At 37.3% G+C, this 14,868-nt stretch overlaps 1 long non-coding RNA gene across 2 annotated transcripts in view; it reads left to right on the top strand.

Moving 5' to 3' along the window:
* Positions 1–14,868, top strand: part of LOC105734572 (uncharacterized) — an 885,080-nt gene that overhangs the window by 8,366 nt on the left and 861,846 nt on the right. For both annotated transcript variants that reach the window (XR_010338163.1, XR_010338164.1), the window contains exon 2: positions 5,008–5,152. This is a non-coding gene — a long non-coding RNA (uncharacterized LOC105734572). The remainder of the gene's footprint in view (positions 1–5,007; positions 5,153–14,868) is intronic.

Below are 14,868 nucleotides of genomic sequence, written 5' to 3' on the forward strand. Positions count from 1 at the left end.
AATACTGGGGGAAATGACTAGAATGGCTTTAGAAATCTTCCATGTAAGTAAGGCAGCTTTCCATGGTCATCATACTTACTCTCCTATGCTTCTGCAGCCTTTTATCCATCTTGTAGTTGGATGGATACTTTTAAAACATGAATTATTTTTATTTTATTTTATTTTTTAGTAGAGATGGGGTTTCACCATATTGGCCAGGATGGTCTCGATCTCTTGACCTCAGGATCTGCCCACCTCAGCCTCCCAATGTGCTGGGATTACAGGTGTGAGCCACTGTGCCTGGCCAAAAAAGAAAAAAAAATACAAAAATTAGCTGAGCGTGGTGACACACACCTGTAGTCCTAGCTACTAGGGAAGCGGAGGCAAAAGAATCACTTGAACCTGAGAGGCGGAGGTTGCAGTGAGCCGAGATCGTGCTACTGAACTCCAGCCTGGTGATAGAGCGAGACTCTGTCTCAAAAAAAAAAAACAAAAAAAACCCCATAAATTATAACATGCCACTCCTCTGCTCAAGTCCCTCTAGGGATATTCCATTCTAGAATAACATGTAGAATCCTTATGGTGCACTCCACAGTCATTATCTTGTCCCTGGATTCCTGTCCTGCACTCTCTTGCTATTCCCTTCCCCTACACTGTCCTCCTTCTCCTTGATTGACAAGTACGCTAGCGTCTCAGGGTCTTTGCATGTATTTCCTTCACATGGTCCTTTCCTCAGTTCTTCCGGGTTTCTACTTCAGGTGCTTCCATGATGGGACCTCTCTGACCATGCAATATGAAATTTTACCCCTCAATCATTTTGTAATCTCCACAGAAACCTTTAACTTTCTTCATCCCGACATTGCAGCAAATAAGAATTGGTTTTCTTACTGTCTCCCTCTCTCTTTCCCACTTAGGCAAGAATTGGTCTGTTTTGCATCACACTCTATTTCTATGCTTGGTACATAGGAATGTTTCAATAAATATTAATATTTATTGAGTCAGTAACATAATCTAGTCGACTAATCTTTCTGTTCAAGCATCTATATGATGTCTTTGTTGACGTAGCATAGCTCAGTGAATGTATTTGCATAGTAGTGTGCCCGTTTCCCCTTCTGTTTGAGGGTAGAGCCACAAGAAGAAAACTTCTACTTACTTATTGCATATTGCTTATCCCTGTACATTTATTATGTCATTATTTTTATTTACAACCATATTGTAAATAAGGCACTGTTGGTTTTATTTGATAAATGAATAAGTGAAGATGTTGACAGTTGAAATGGTTTATCCAAATTCATAGAGCTAACAAAAGGTAGGATTCTTTAGATTGAGAGGCACAACAAAGAAAGTGAAAGATAATCCAAAAATTGTAAAAAAAGATGTTAGCGACCCATATAATTGACAAAGGCTTAATATGGAGAAGAAATACAGAACACTTATAAATCAACTAGAAAAAGGTAGACAGCCCTATAGAAAATGGAGTAAAGGTTATGAATAGGCAACTTACAAGATAAAAGTTATGAATGGTTGATAAACAGATGATGTTTCACCCGACTGGTAATTAGGAAACTGCAAATTAAAACTATAAAATATGGGCCAGGTGCGGTGGCTCATGCCTGTAATCTCAGCACTTTGGGAGGTAGAGGTGGGTGGATCACCAGGTCAGGAGTTTGAGACCAGCCAATTTGAGACCAGCCTGGCCAACATGGCAAAACCCCGTCTCTACTAAAAATACAAAAATTAGCTGAGCGTGGTGGTGCATGCCTGTAATCCCAGCTACTCAAGAGGCTGAGGCAGGAAAATGGCTTGAACCCGGGAGGCGGAGGTTGCAGTGAGCTGAGATCATGCCACTGCACTCCAGCTTGGGTGACAGAGCAAGACTGTCTCGGGGGAAAAACAAACAAACAAGCAACAAAAAAACCCCTGCAAAACATCATTTCACACTCATCAGAACAGCGAAAGTTAGAAAGCCTAACAATTCCACTTGTAGGGAAATAGGAATGCACATATTAAATTCCTGCACACATGCATGAGGGAATGTATCTAACAATATTCACTATAGCGTTCTTGTAAGACCCCCAAACTACAAATAACCAACATGTCCATGGATAGAGTAATGGATACACAAAATGTCGAATAGCCATAGAATGGCATGCTATTCAAATTTAAATGGATGAACCAGATCTACATTTTAATAAATCAGCTTTGATACATTTCACTACCTAGTGAGCAAAGAAAATTTTCAGAAAGATTCATATGGCATGACACCATTTATATAAAATTCAGAACACAAATAACAAAACTACATAGTAAACATAAAAATATACATGGGAAGGATGCATACCAACTTCAGGAGAATAGTTATCTCTAGAGTACAAAGGAGCAAAATAGGATAACATAGAATTTTAAATCTCTATAATCTTCAACTTCTTAACAAAATAAAGTCTAAAACAAATATGACAAAGTATTAACATTCTCTAAATTTAGATATATATACTTGTTATTTGTTAAATGTTTTATTTACGTTTCATTATTTAAAAAGAAAAAAAGATTATAAATACATGATGGAACTTCTGTAGAACACAGATCTTTCTGCTTTCAAAGCTGGAAAGCTTTTCACTACCTAACCTGCAGAAGAGAGACCTAGCCCTGCTTTATAGTATTTCTCTTATCAATAGTGTCAGGAACGTGGTTAGACACCAGTGTCACAATGGTTAGTTATTGATTGGTCACATCCTGGGAGGGTCTTGATCTGTTTCAGGTTATATACAAGGTGTTCAAATAGTGGGATTGCTGGCAAAATAATGAATGCTTTATTTGCACACTCCAGAGTCAGATGAATCGGGACATAGGTGCTAGACTTGGATGTGTATACTTGCCAGAAACCCCATACTTCAGAGGTTTTGTCATCACTCTAAACATAGGGCTTTGTGCAGGCACCTTTTCTTATTTTGCTACTGCTACGTAAGGCAATAGATAAAGAACTTTTGGGTACTTTGTGAAGTCCAGCTAGTTGCTCTGTGTTTGCTACTAGGTTTTTCACAAGAGCACAAATTTCTCATGTAGGTCTTACTGAGTGCTTAAGAAGCATCCTGGTTTGCCATGACAGCCTACAGAATTAGGTTTCTGAATAAATAATGGGCCTTGACTCCAGTAAATGGAGATCACTGGCCCTGGCCAAAACCCAGTGCTCCTGGCCATTTCTTCTTTTCTTTGCACAAAATTATGGTTGAGTTAGGAAACTTTAGAGATTAATGTTGGGGTTTACAGATCTATATAAATCCTTCAATTCCTAGCCCTACCGTGACACCTGGTATGATTGAATATCTCACAAAAAATAGGAGGCATCTAAATGATAGCAAAAAACATATCTGGCAAAAAAATTCCATGAAACATTTCCTCTGAACCAGCAAATTTTGTCTTTGAATCATTCTTCCCCCAAGGTTTTGTACAAATTTAACTGCATATTAATAATTATTTTCCTTCTCTGCTAAGTTCTTTGACCCTCAAGTAATACTTTGTACAATCTTAATATTTATATTTTTTGGCATATTCAATATTGTACTCTAAGATATTTTCTGAAGTAGCCAATATGATTAATATTTATTTAGTTTTCTACATGAACTACTTAAATCTCAACATAGAAAACTGATATACTGAGATACCATATCAATGATAAATGAAAAGAAATGATAATAAATTAGACATGTGGTAAATAAGAAAAAAGCTGTCATATTTGAGAGAGTTATGCTAAATAGATTTCTTTGTGATTTAGAATGACATGAAAAATAAATAGTGCCAAGAAATAGCTTCATCTTATCTACGTCTTAAGTGTAAAAGTCAACATGTATTTTTATTGCTAAAATGTAAATATCTAAATATGATAATGATGATAGTGAAACTAAGATTCATGTAAAAGTGTTTTGGGGGCAAATAAATTTTACTGGTGTGATTTGTTTTATTTTAGACTGAAAGTTTATTAATTGAACAGCTTCAGATTTTATAAAGAATAGGCTTGGTAGATAATGTTGATATAAATAGTATTGTGAGTGTGATCCTTCTTGGAAAATGGTTGTTAAAATTCATTAGAAGTACCTCTTGCTTGTCAGATGATTGTATGAAAGTTTCCAGAAAGAATGGGGTAGATAAAATATGTGATAAATAATAATGTATATACCAATGAATTGTCTAGATAGCATGAAAATTCTCATATTTCAAAGAAATGCTACAAAAGAAATTTAACCGTCTCTGCATGATAACTAGAAGTTATAACTGGATTCATAAAAATGATAAATATACATGATCTTTATAAGAAAACCAGTGTAATACTATAGCTTCTACAGTCCCCTTTTTCTGAAGATTACCTTCCCTCAAGCATAGGGTTGAGGTTCTAGCAGCTATGATTGTGTTAGAGGGCCCTGTCACCACCAGCCCTCTCACCGGTAACACTTGATTGGATCATGAGTAGACATCTGATCCAAAGTGGACCAATCAGTTTCTCTCATACAGAAATATAAACATAGAGCCAGACATTCTACCTCAATGTATATTGACAGGATGAAAAGAAGTAATGTAGATCAGGGAGCTATGGAATCAGCCATATTCCATCGTGGGCATGGAGAAACAGCAAAAGGCACTTTGTGGAGGGAGGAGAATGAAGCAGACAGGCAGAGAAAAGCAGAGGTCAAGAACATACGTCTTCCACGGATGGACCAAATAAGTGTTCTCCCCATGGAAACAACTCCTAAAACAAAAGGAGCATGTTTTTGAAATTCTTTTATTTATGATACATTAACATTTATAATTTCTGAGCGACAACTAGGTAGAACTGGCCTGTACCATTATCTCTTCTTACCATCTTCTGTTTTAAAAACCTATTGAATATAATGCTTTTTATGCTGGTTGCTTTATATGTATATTATTAACTCTTCATGAAGTACAAGTTAAAATCACCATCCATATTTTACAGCTGAGTAAACCAAGACTGAGGGCCTTTATATAACTTGCCCAATCTCATGTAACTGATTGCAGGTGGCGAAACTGAGACTCACGCTCCGGTCTTTCTGACTCCCGAGACTACGCCCTTAGCTATTATGTTATGCTTGAATCTGGAGGCAGCAACTGGTGTCTTCCGAAAAGGACAGAGGGAGATCTTTTTCCCTTATCTACATGAATGGTAAGTTCAGCTTACTCTGTATACTGTGCATGATGTTCTGAGCTCTGAATGACAGAACGAGGTTTGGAGGAGGTTATAGGCAGGCTTTGTGTTCTTAGCAAAACTGGACACACACACAGTGTGTGCATGTGTAATATATGTGTGTGCACACTTGTGTATGTGTTGTAGAGGGGTGGGTAAGGAGGAGACCCTTTTTTCAGAAGTAGAAAACACTTAACCCTTTTAGTTACCATCATTTAACATTCTCTTATCTGTGAGACGGTAGAGTTAAATTAGAATGAAATGTCATATGGTATTTCATGGGAAGGCACTATAAAATAGTGTGTGTGTTATAGGAAGGGCCTACAAAGAGAACAAAACCAGAAATGCCTGGGAAGGGATATGGCAATGCCAACTTTATTGATTGAAGAGAAAATGAAAACATTTATGTAAAATGGTGTATAGGTTCTCATAGGGCATAAGCCTAAAGTCAATTAGTTTGGACTTCAAAGGGATTTTGCTGAATATGAGAAATGGGTTCCAATGGAAATTTTAATTAGGACCCCAAAACACACTGGCATACTTACTGCCAAAAATTCACCACATATTGCAAGCTTAGGAAGATTGGATGGACTTTATTTCAGCTGGGTAAACATCACTGCAGACATTTTACCCCATAGGAAGAGCTAGAAGAAAACAGAATTTTGCAGTAGGAGAGGAGATATGAAGAGGGGACTAACATTTACATGGAATGGGAAAACAATGATGGGCTTTTGGTATTGTTTACGTGCTGTGTGAGGAGCACACAGAATTGAAGACTGTGGTAGTTTTGTGAATTTGAAAGCCACTGAACAGCTTTAGCAGCAATTGGAAAGTGAAATGGAGGAGTCAGCATAAAGAGAGAAGACCAGCCTTCCTTTCATCTTTCCATTTCATTATAGATTTTTATCCAATCAATACACCAAGAAATTCTGAATTACCTTTTTTTTTTAGAGGAAGGGCACTTAGGTTACAAGAAAGGAGGAGGGAGGGAGAGAAATGTTTTTGCTGACTTTCATAATATTCTTGTAGAAATATTCCCTTTTTTTAAATTGGATTTTCAGGCTTAGATGGGAAAATAAACATGGCTCATCAATTCCTCTCTCCATATTCCCCTTCTATATGAAAAGGATTTGAAAAAAAATTTTCCTTGTGTTCATAAGATTCCAATTGCTTTGAGCTATGTATCTCCATTAGGTAGAATTGTTCACCCTGAGCCCCTCTAGGCTGTTGATTGCAGGAATTTCTCTGGTTGGCTACATTTCAAATCTGTCAGAGCCAGTGATGTATTCCAGGTGCAGCCAAGTGTGAATGCTGTTAAAGCTATTGGTTCAGATGACCTTGATATTGGGTCTCTTCATGACTGCAGCTCAAGTTTTCTATTCTGCTGGTTTCTTACTTCTTCCTCTATTTGCTGCTGACTGTTCAAAAGCTGGGCTTGTTTGATATGCTTCCAATTTTTATAAAATTATAGTAATTCCCTATAGAATCCTTTGTTTTCAGTGTCCCCATTAGATAAACAATCAGGAGAAGAGTTTAATTTGCTTATTATAGTTAACGCTCATCCAAATAAAGTACACCTCATGGGACCCTCTTCTCAATGATGGAAAATTCACTGCCTCCACAAAGGTATTTTATGGCTATTTTTCCAATTTATCAGTTAGGATACTTTGGGTTGCCAGTAATACAATATTCAACTAATAATGACTTAAACAATAAAGATATCTATTATTTTATATAAAACAAAGTTCACAGGTAGGGGATTCCTGGGTATATTGCTTGGGTCCAATATTTACTGGAGGTAACACCTATGAAAGATAAAGAGGAAAAGTATCAGGAGGTCAGAGAAATCCTTCTGACTGCAGTTCAGATCTGATACCTGTGAAAGTAGAAGGTAAAGAGAGGAGGATGGGTAGGAAGAGCCTAAAACTCCAGTGAGGCTCTGAGAAATCAGGGTGAGCCTAAGGGGGAGCTCTGCTGCAAATGTGGCCCAGAGCAGTCTAATGTTGGGCAGAAATGACTGGGCCCTAGTGTCTTGCTGTGCTCAGCTATTGGCTGAGACTTCCTGGAAGAGGTTAGCCTTGGGTCAGATGCTGCCAAGGATTGTTTGCAGCTGGGGGCTGTCAGCTAACTGCACTCCTCACAGCTGATCAGCAAGTTCTTTCTTGAATGGAGATCTGAACTGCACACCTCCATACCTGCCACATAGAGTTTAATTCAGCAGCACAGTTATATGATCCAGCTACTTTCCAAATTTCCATTTGGTCAGACTTAGCATGCTAGTATTCATCTTCAGATTTTTCTCTTCACTGTCTAAAAATGACTGTCACAGCCTCATCTTCACACAACTACAAAACCAGGAAGGACCTCGCATGACTCTGTTCGTGAGGGAGAGAGATCTTCCTCTAAAACTGCCAAGCAGACCTTCCTGTCAGTGCCATAGGCCAGCTTCGTGTCACGTACCCATGCTTTATCTGAAAGGGAGGTTAGGAGAGTGAACGTCTTGCTTTTGTAATCTCTGTAATAGGAAGTGGGTTATGCCAGCAAGTAGGAAGGGACATAGCAAGAAGGTGGTGGAGGTAGCTGCCGGGTAGGTAAACCGCCAGTGTCTGCCACCCTAAATATGGCTAATGGGGCACTTCATAATTTTACGCCCACAAATTCAGATTTTAGAAGTTATAAACTGAGACTTGTTACATTGGCAGATTCTTTTGCTTATCTTGCATGCCCCAAATATTCCTATCCCTTCCCCCAGCCAGCAGCATGAAGGCTTTACTGCCGTCTTTCTTCAGATTATTTCTTACTTTTCTTTTATTGTTGTCATGGTTCTGTAGTTTACTAAATGCCTACGTGAACAGATATCCAACCAAACCATTTAGACTAATATTTTAAAAGGACTTGTGAAAAGTCTGATTACTCAGTGATTATAAATCTCTCATTTTAAGCTTTCAGTTTACCATGCAGGTTTCTCTAGTGCTAGAAAGCCGCAGAGACACTTAAGGGCTGAAAAGAAGAGTGGTAAAAATACTGCACAGTGTGAAAAATACCTTTACAGGGTACTTATTTTGCTATAAACTCAGGTATCTGTGTGCTTTCCCTAATAATGTCTTTCTCATCTCTCCTATATTTCTGTATACTCTAGCTTGCTTCTTCATTGAATCTATAATTTTCAGCACAGAGATAGCAAGCTCTACTTACCTGCTTTTTGAATGTGGGAAAGCCATACAGCCTTTCTGAGCATTAGTCTCCTAGTCTGTATGATGAGATAAAAGTCTCCCTTGTATGTGGGTGCCATGTGTAAAAGACACAAACAACATACATTTTATCTTATTATAAGGTGAGGTGTAGGCCAACAATTGTCACTAGACAAAACAAGGAACAGAAATAGAAAAGTTTACTCTTGCTGAATGAAAATAGAATAATGTACTTATTTTCATTCAGATATTTACTGTGCTCCTACTATGTTCCAGGCATTGTTTTTAGCACTTAAGATGCAGTGTTAGCATGGACACAGAGGGGAACAATGCACACTGTGCTTTTTGGAGGGAGGAGTGTGGGAGGAGGGAGAGGATCAGGAAAAACAATTAATGGGTACTGGGCTTAATACCTGGGTGATGAAATAATCTGTACAACAAACTCCCCATGACACACGTTTACCTGTGTAATAAACCTGCACTTGTACCCCTGAACTTAAAAGTTAAAAAAAAAGATACAGTGTTAGAGAAAAGATGTTTCCTATTAGTGGCATTTACATTCAAGTGAGGGAAAAGACAAGAGATGCTTGTATTTTAAATACCTTCAAATACAATGCCAGTTGAATTAATTTCTTCAGTCATTTAATTATTAAGGTACTTTTGAAGTAGTTATTCAAAAATTACACTTGACATTATTTTCATTATAATAAAAGTAATAGTATTTTATAGAAATTTTAGAAAATAAAGATTAAAACCATCTAGTGGCTGGGTGCGGTGGCTCACACCTGTAATCCCAGCACTTTGAGAGGCTGAGGCAGGTGGATCACTTGAGGTCAGGAGTTCAAGACCAGCCTGGCCAACATGGTGAAACCTCTTCTCTACTAAAAATACAAAAGTTTGACAGACATGGTAGCCTGCACCTGTAAGCCCAGCTATTCAGGAGACTGAGGCAGGAGAAATGCTTGAACCTGAGAGGTGGAGGGTGCAGTGAGCTGAGATCACACCACTGCACTCCAGCCTGGGTGACAGAGTGAGACTCTATCTCAAAAAAAAAACAAAAAACAAAAAACAAAAAACCAAAACAACAACAACAATGAAAAACTATCTATAATCCCATAATGTAGAAAACTATGGCTATCAATAATGTGTGTATGTATCTATGTGTGTCCATTTCATATGTTTTCGTTTATATAGATACATGGGCCAATGTAGTTTTCTAAAAACAATCAATATCGTTCTATAAACTGCTTTTCCTTATATTTAAAAATATTTGTTAAGAACATGATTTCTGCTATTCCAAATCAAGAATAGATATGCTGCAATTTAGCTAGTATCCTATCATTAGGCCTCGAGGCTTAAAAAAATTATGTTTAATAACACTATGATAAATAACTTTGCTTATAAATATTGGTATGTATATCTGATTATCTCTTTGGGGTAAATTTCTGGAAGTAATATTACCAAGCCAAAGTCTATTAAACATATACAGATTATGTATATATAATGTCAACTATCCCTTCACAGAATATAATTAAATCAAATTTTAATTTATCAGTGTTTATATCCCTGCATCCTTTGTAGCATTAGGTACTTAAAAAGAATCTGGCCGGGTGTGATGCCTCACACCTGTAATCCCGGCACTTTGGGAGGCTGAAGTAGGCAGATCATCAAGTCAGGAGATGGAGACCATCCTGGCTAACAGGGTGAAACCCCAGCTCTACTAAAAATACAATAAATTAGCCAGGCGTGGTGGCACACATTTGTAGTCCCAGCTGCTCGGCATGCTGAGGCTGGAGAATAGCTTGAACAAGGGAGGCAGAGGTTGCAGTGAGCCAAGATCGTGCCACTATACTCCAGCCTGGGCAACAGAGCAAGATTCCGTCTCAACAAAAAAGAAAAAAAAAAGAATCTTAGCCCAATTTGCTAGGGAAAAGTTATATAATTGGTTTAATTTTAATTCCTTTGATGTTAAAGAAGTCAAGATAATATATATTTTGTTCACTTGTCTAGTAACTTACCTTTTACATTTTGCCCATATTTATTCCTTTTATTTTTTTCTTTGTGAAAAGTTCTGCATATAAAATATAAATAGCTATTACCATATTATATTTTTAAAATTATTTTTCTGGTGTTTCCTTTGCCTTTGATAGTATTTTTGACATTAAGAAGATTGTCAAACATATTCATATTTACCTTTTTTTGTGGTTGCTTTTATGTTTAAAAATTATTTTCCACATTGATATCAGAAACGATTTCTCTATATAAACTTGACGTTCTTCTGCTTTTTATAAAAGCAATAATCTAGTGGGAATTATTTTCTAATAGGAGGAGTTTTTGGTTGATCAATTGTTCTGCCATATATTATGCATTTGTAATTTATTTATTTTACTTATTTCGTTTGGATTAGATTTTTCTTTCTTCACTGATTGTAAACTGTCTACCTTCATTGCCTACTAGATTCCTATGCAGATTTAGCTCTCAACAGTTCTCTCATGATTTGTTAATCACGTGGGATAAAACTCTTTGAACTGTTGTATTTTTGATAATGTATTTAAATACTTGATAGTGCAATTTCTCTTAATTCATTTTATTTCTTTAAAGTTGTCTCTGTAGGAAGGCAAGCTAGTATAGTATAAATGTCAATATTATTCTTAGATAACAAGAACTGTAACTGCAGAAGTTTTGAAACGAAGGAGAGTAGATAGGAACTTTGGGAAGATAATGGCACTTTGGCTGGACCCAGAATGGTAAATGTGATTTGTCTTGGCAGAGAAGAAAGAGAAAGGGCATTCCAAATGGGGTGAAAGCCTGAACAACACCCAGAATAGTGAACAAGCATTATATAGTGGGTGATGGGAGAGGGAAAGTTGGAAGGGACTCAATATATGTGGAATGCCTACTAGATGTCAGTTACCATGCTAAGAATCTTATGAATAACTTTGAGGTCAGTTGAATCCTCATACTTTGACTCCTGTGTATATTCAGTGCTTTGCTTTCCATCTGTTCCAATTTATATGTAGAACTCAGTATTTCTTGGAGTTTCTGAAACACAGTTTATTAACACAAAAACTTTATTGGTCAATCAATGCAACCAATCAGTTTCTTGACCTCAACACCATATATTCTGGACTGAAAAAATCCATTGTTGTACGGTACTGTCCTGTGCATTATAAGATGTTTATCCCTGACTTCCACCCACTAGATGCCAGTAGCAGTGCTGCCCCTAGCTGGGACAACTAAAATTGTCTCCACACGTTGCCAAATGTCCCTTAGGGAGCAAAATCAACTCCAGCTGAGAAATACAGATTCTACCAAAGAAAGGAAAGTTAGTGCAAATAATGGGCAAAATAGCCAGCTAGCATTAAATGGCAATATCGAATTCACAAATATTAATTCTAAATTCAAATGGATTAAATGCCCCAATCAAAGACACAGACAGGTAAATTAAATAAAAAGTCAAAACCCATCGGTACGCTGTATCCAGATCTATTTCACAAGCAACGACATACAAAGACTCAAAACAAAGGGATGGAGGAAGATTTACCAATTAAATGGAGTGCCAAAAAAAAAAAAAAGGAGTTGTAACTTTCGTCTCTCACAAAATAGACTTTAATAGTAACAAAGACTAAAAGAAACAAAGAAGGACATTACGTAATGGTAAAAGGATCACTGCAACGACAGGAGTTAATGATCATAAATATATATGCACCCAATACAGGAGCACCCAGATACATAAGACAAGTTCTTAATGACTTATAAAGAGACCTGGACTCCCGCACAATAATAGCGGGAGATTATGACACCATATTGTTAATATTCAATGGATCGACGACATAGAAAATTAATAGGGACATCTATGATTTGAACTTAGACCTGGAATAAGTAAACTTAGTGAATATTTATAGAATTCTCCACCCTAGGTCCACAGAACATACATTTTTCTCAGTATCACATTACACCTATTTTGAAAGTGACTATGTAATTGGAAGTAAATAACTTTTCAGCATTTGCATAGCATTTAACAGATTTAAATGAAATATTGGTTGGCTGTTTGTTTGTTATTTTCTTCCCTTATTCCTTCCTGTCTCCGTTGTTAAGCATAATTATCGGCATAAAAGAGGTTTTTAATATCTATTTTTAGATTGCATTCCAGCCTGGGCAATAGAGCAAGAATCCTGTTCTCTCTCCCCCTTTTTCTTTCTCTTTCTTTCTTTCTCTCATAAAAAAAAAAAAAAAGAAAGAAAGGAAAGTTAGTGGAGGTTTTTTTTTTTTTCTTTTAATTTTTTTCTGAGACAAAGTCTCGCTCTGTTGCCCAGGCCAGAGTGTAGTGGCACAATCTCACCTCACTGCAACCTCATCCTCCCAGGTTCAAGCAATTCTCCTGCCTCAGCCTCCTGAGTACCTGGGATTACAGGCCCTCACCACCACACCTGGTTAATCTTTTGTATTTAGTAGAGATGGGGTTTCACCATGTTAGTCAGACTGGTCTCTAACACCTGACCTCAGGTGATCCACCCACCTTGACCTCCCAAAGTGCTGGGATTACAGGTGTGCACCACCACGCCTGGCCAGTGGAGGGTTTTATATTGCAAAGTGCACAACAAATGAATATCCTCTTTTTGTTTTCCTTCTTAATGTCCACTTTTGGCTTCTCTGCAACTAGGTTTGTGCTTTTATTTTTGCTTAATTTATTGCAAGGTTTCTCAACTGTGACACTACTGACATTCAGGCCAGATAATTCTTTGTTGTAGGGAGCTCTCCTATGCATCATGTGATGTTTAGTGGCATCCTCCGACTCTACCTAGGAGATACCAATGCCACCACCATCACTACCAGGTATGACAACTGATAAGGTTTTGGCTGTGTCCCCACCCAAATCTCATCTTGAATTGTAGTTCCCATAATTCGCATGTGTCAGGGAAGGGACCTGGTAGATGGCAATTGAATCGTGGGGGTAGGTCTTTCCCATGCTGTTCTTGTGATAGTAAGTCTCACAAGATCTGATGGTTTTATAAAGGGGAGTTCCCCTATACAGGCTCTCTTGCCTTCTCACCACGTAAGACTTGCCTTTGCTCCTCCTTCACCCTCCACCATGATTGTGAGGACTCCTCGGCCACGTGGAACTGTGAATCCATTAAACCTCATTTTCTTTATAAATTGCCAGCCTTGGGCATTTCTTCATAGCAGTATGAAAATGGACTAACACAACAACCCAATCTGTCTATCTCCAGACATTGACAAAATTGGTCCTGGTAGAGAACCAGTGATGTAGACCATACCAAAAAGAAAGCTTGTAGGGATACGTTTTTTCCACAAAACCCACAAGATACAGCTTAGAAACTCTCTATTTTTTTTTTCTTTGAAGTGCCTTTTTGATTACTATGCAGTTGGTTTTGGTGGTTTTTCTTATGCTGTCTCAGGGATGCCCCATCTCAGAACTACTGTTTTGGGCCAGATAATTCTTTGTTGTATGGGGCTGTCCTGTAGATTGTAGGGTGATTAGCTTCTACCCACTAGATGCCAGTAACACCTCACCGCCCATCCATAGTGGTAACAAACAATACTGTCTACAGATATTGTCAAAGGTCTCCTGGAGAGCAAAATCGCCCTTGGTTGACAATCACTGCTCTATTTCTACTTATCTTTCTCTATAAACTAGTTCTTCTTTTCAGGCTTTTCTTATAGAAGAAATACATATATCCCTCATTTTCTTACTCATAGACATTGAGTGATAATTTTTCTTGTTACTGTTACTTAAACGTGATTATGGAAATACACTATCTCAAGTGGTTTAATTGTTGCATTTTTTTTAAACAAATATAGCATTGCCCCTAAGAATAATTCTGGAAAATAACATATAGTCTAACTTGCTAAACATTTATCATTTCTCCTCTGAGTGAACATCCCTAAGCCATTTGAGCTTCTATTATAGTTCTGCTATAGATTGCCTTTGCATTAAATTTGCACACACTTTTCTATTTCACTAAATCTGAAACTGTAGAGAACCTCAAGACAAGCATATTGCGTTACACATAATTACTATACTGAAATTTAAAGATATATAAATATTGGAATCAAGCACTTCCTCGTGAAAATACAACTTAATTTCTCTTTAACCAGATTTAGGGACCTGAGGTAAGTTAGCTCCTCTGACTTTGCTTCATCCTCTGCAAAACAGGGGTAAGATTACCTTCTGAGTGGGTTTCTTACAAATATTAGAGACTGTGAGATACAGCGCCAGGTATGTATCACTCAAAAATGTTAACAATTGTTATTGATTTTATCAAGAGATATTGAGGTCTACATTTCAAAAGGCCTTTAAAGTCCATACATTAAACCTTAAATACCTATTCCTAGAGCGTTTACTTCTTTCTTTCCTATATTTTCTGACTTATTTGTAGTCACAACTGAGGCAGGCTGAGGAAGAAAGATTGGTGCCTTAATTTTTCTCGATTTTGCCAGAAATAACTAATTCTAATGTTCTCATGAACACTGAATTTTAAA

The sequence above is a fragment of the Aotus nancymaae genome, unplaced genomic scaffold (genome assembly GCF_030222135.1).
Source record: "Aotus nancymaae isolate 86718 unplaced genomic scaffold, 86718_ANA_hifiasm-v0.15.2.pri h1tg000058l, whole genome shotgun sequence".
In the NCBI taxonomy this organism is placed as follows: Eukaryota; Metazoa; Chordata; class Mammalia; order Primates; family Aotidae; genus Aotus; species Aotus nancymaae.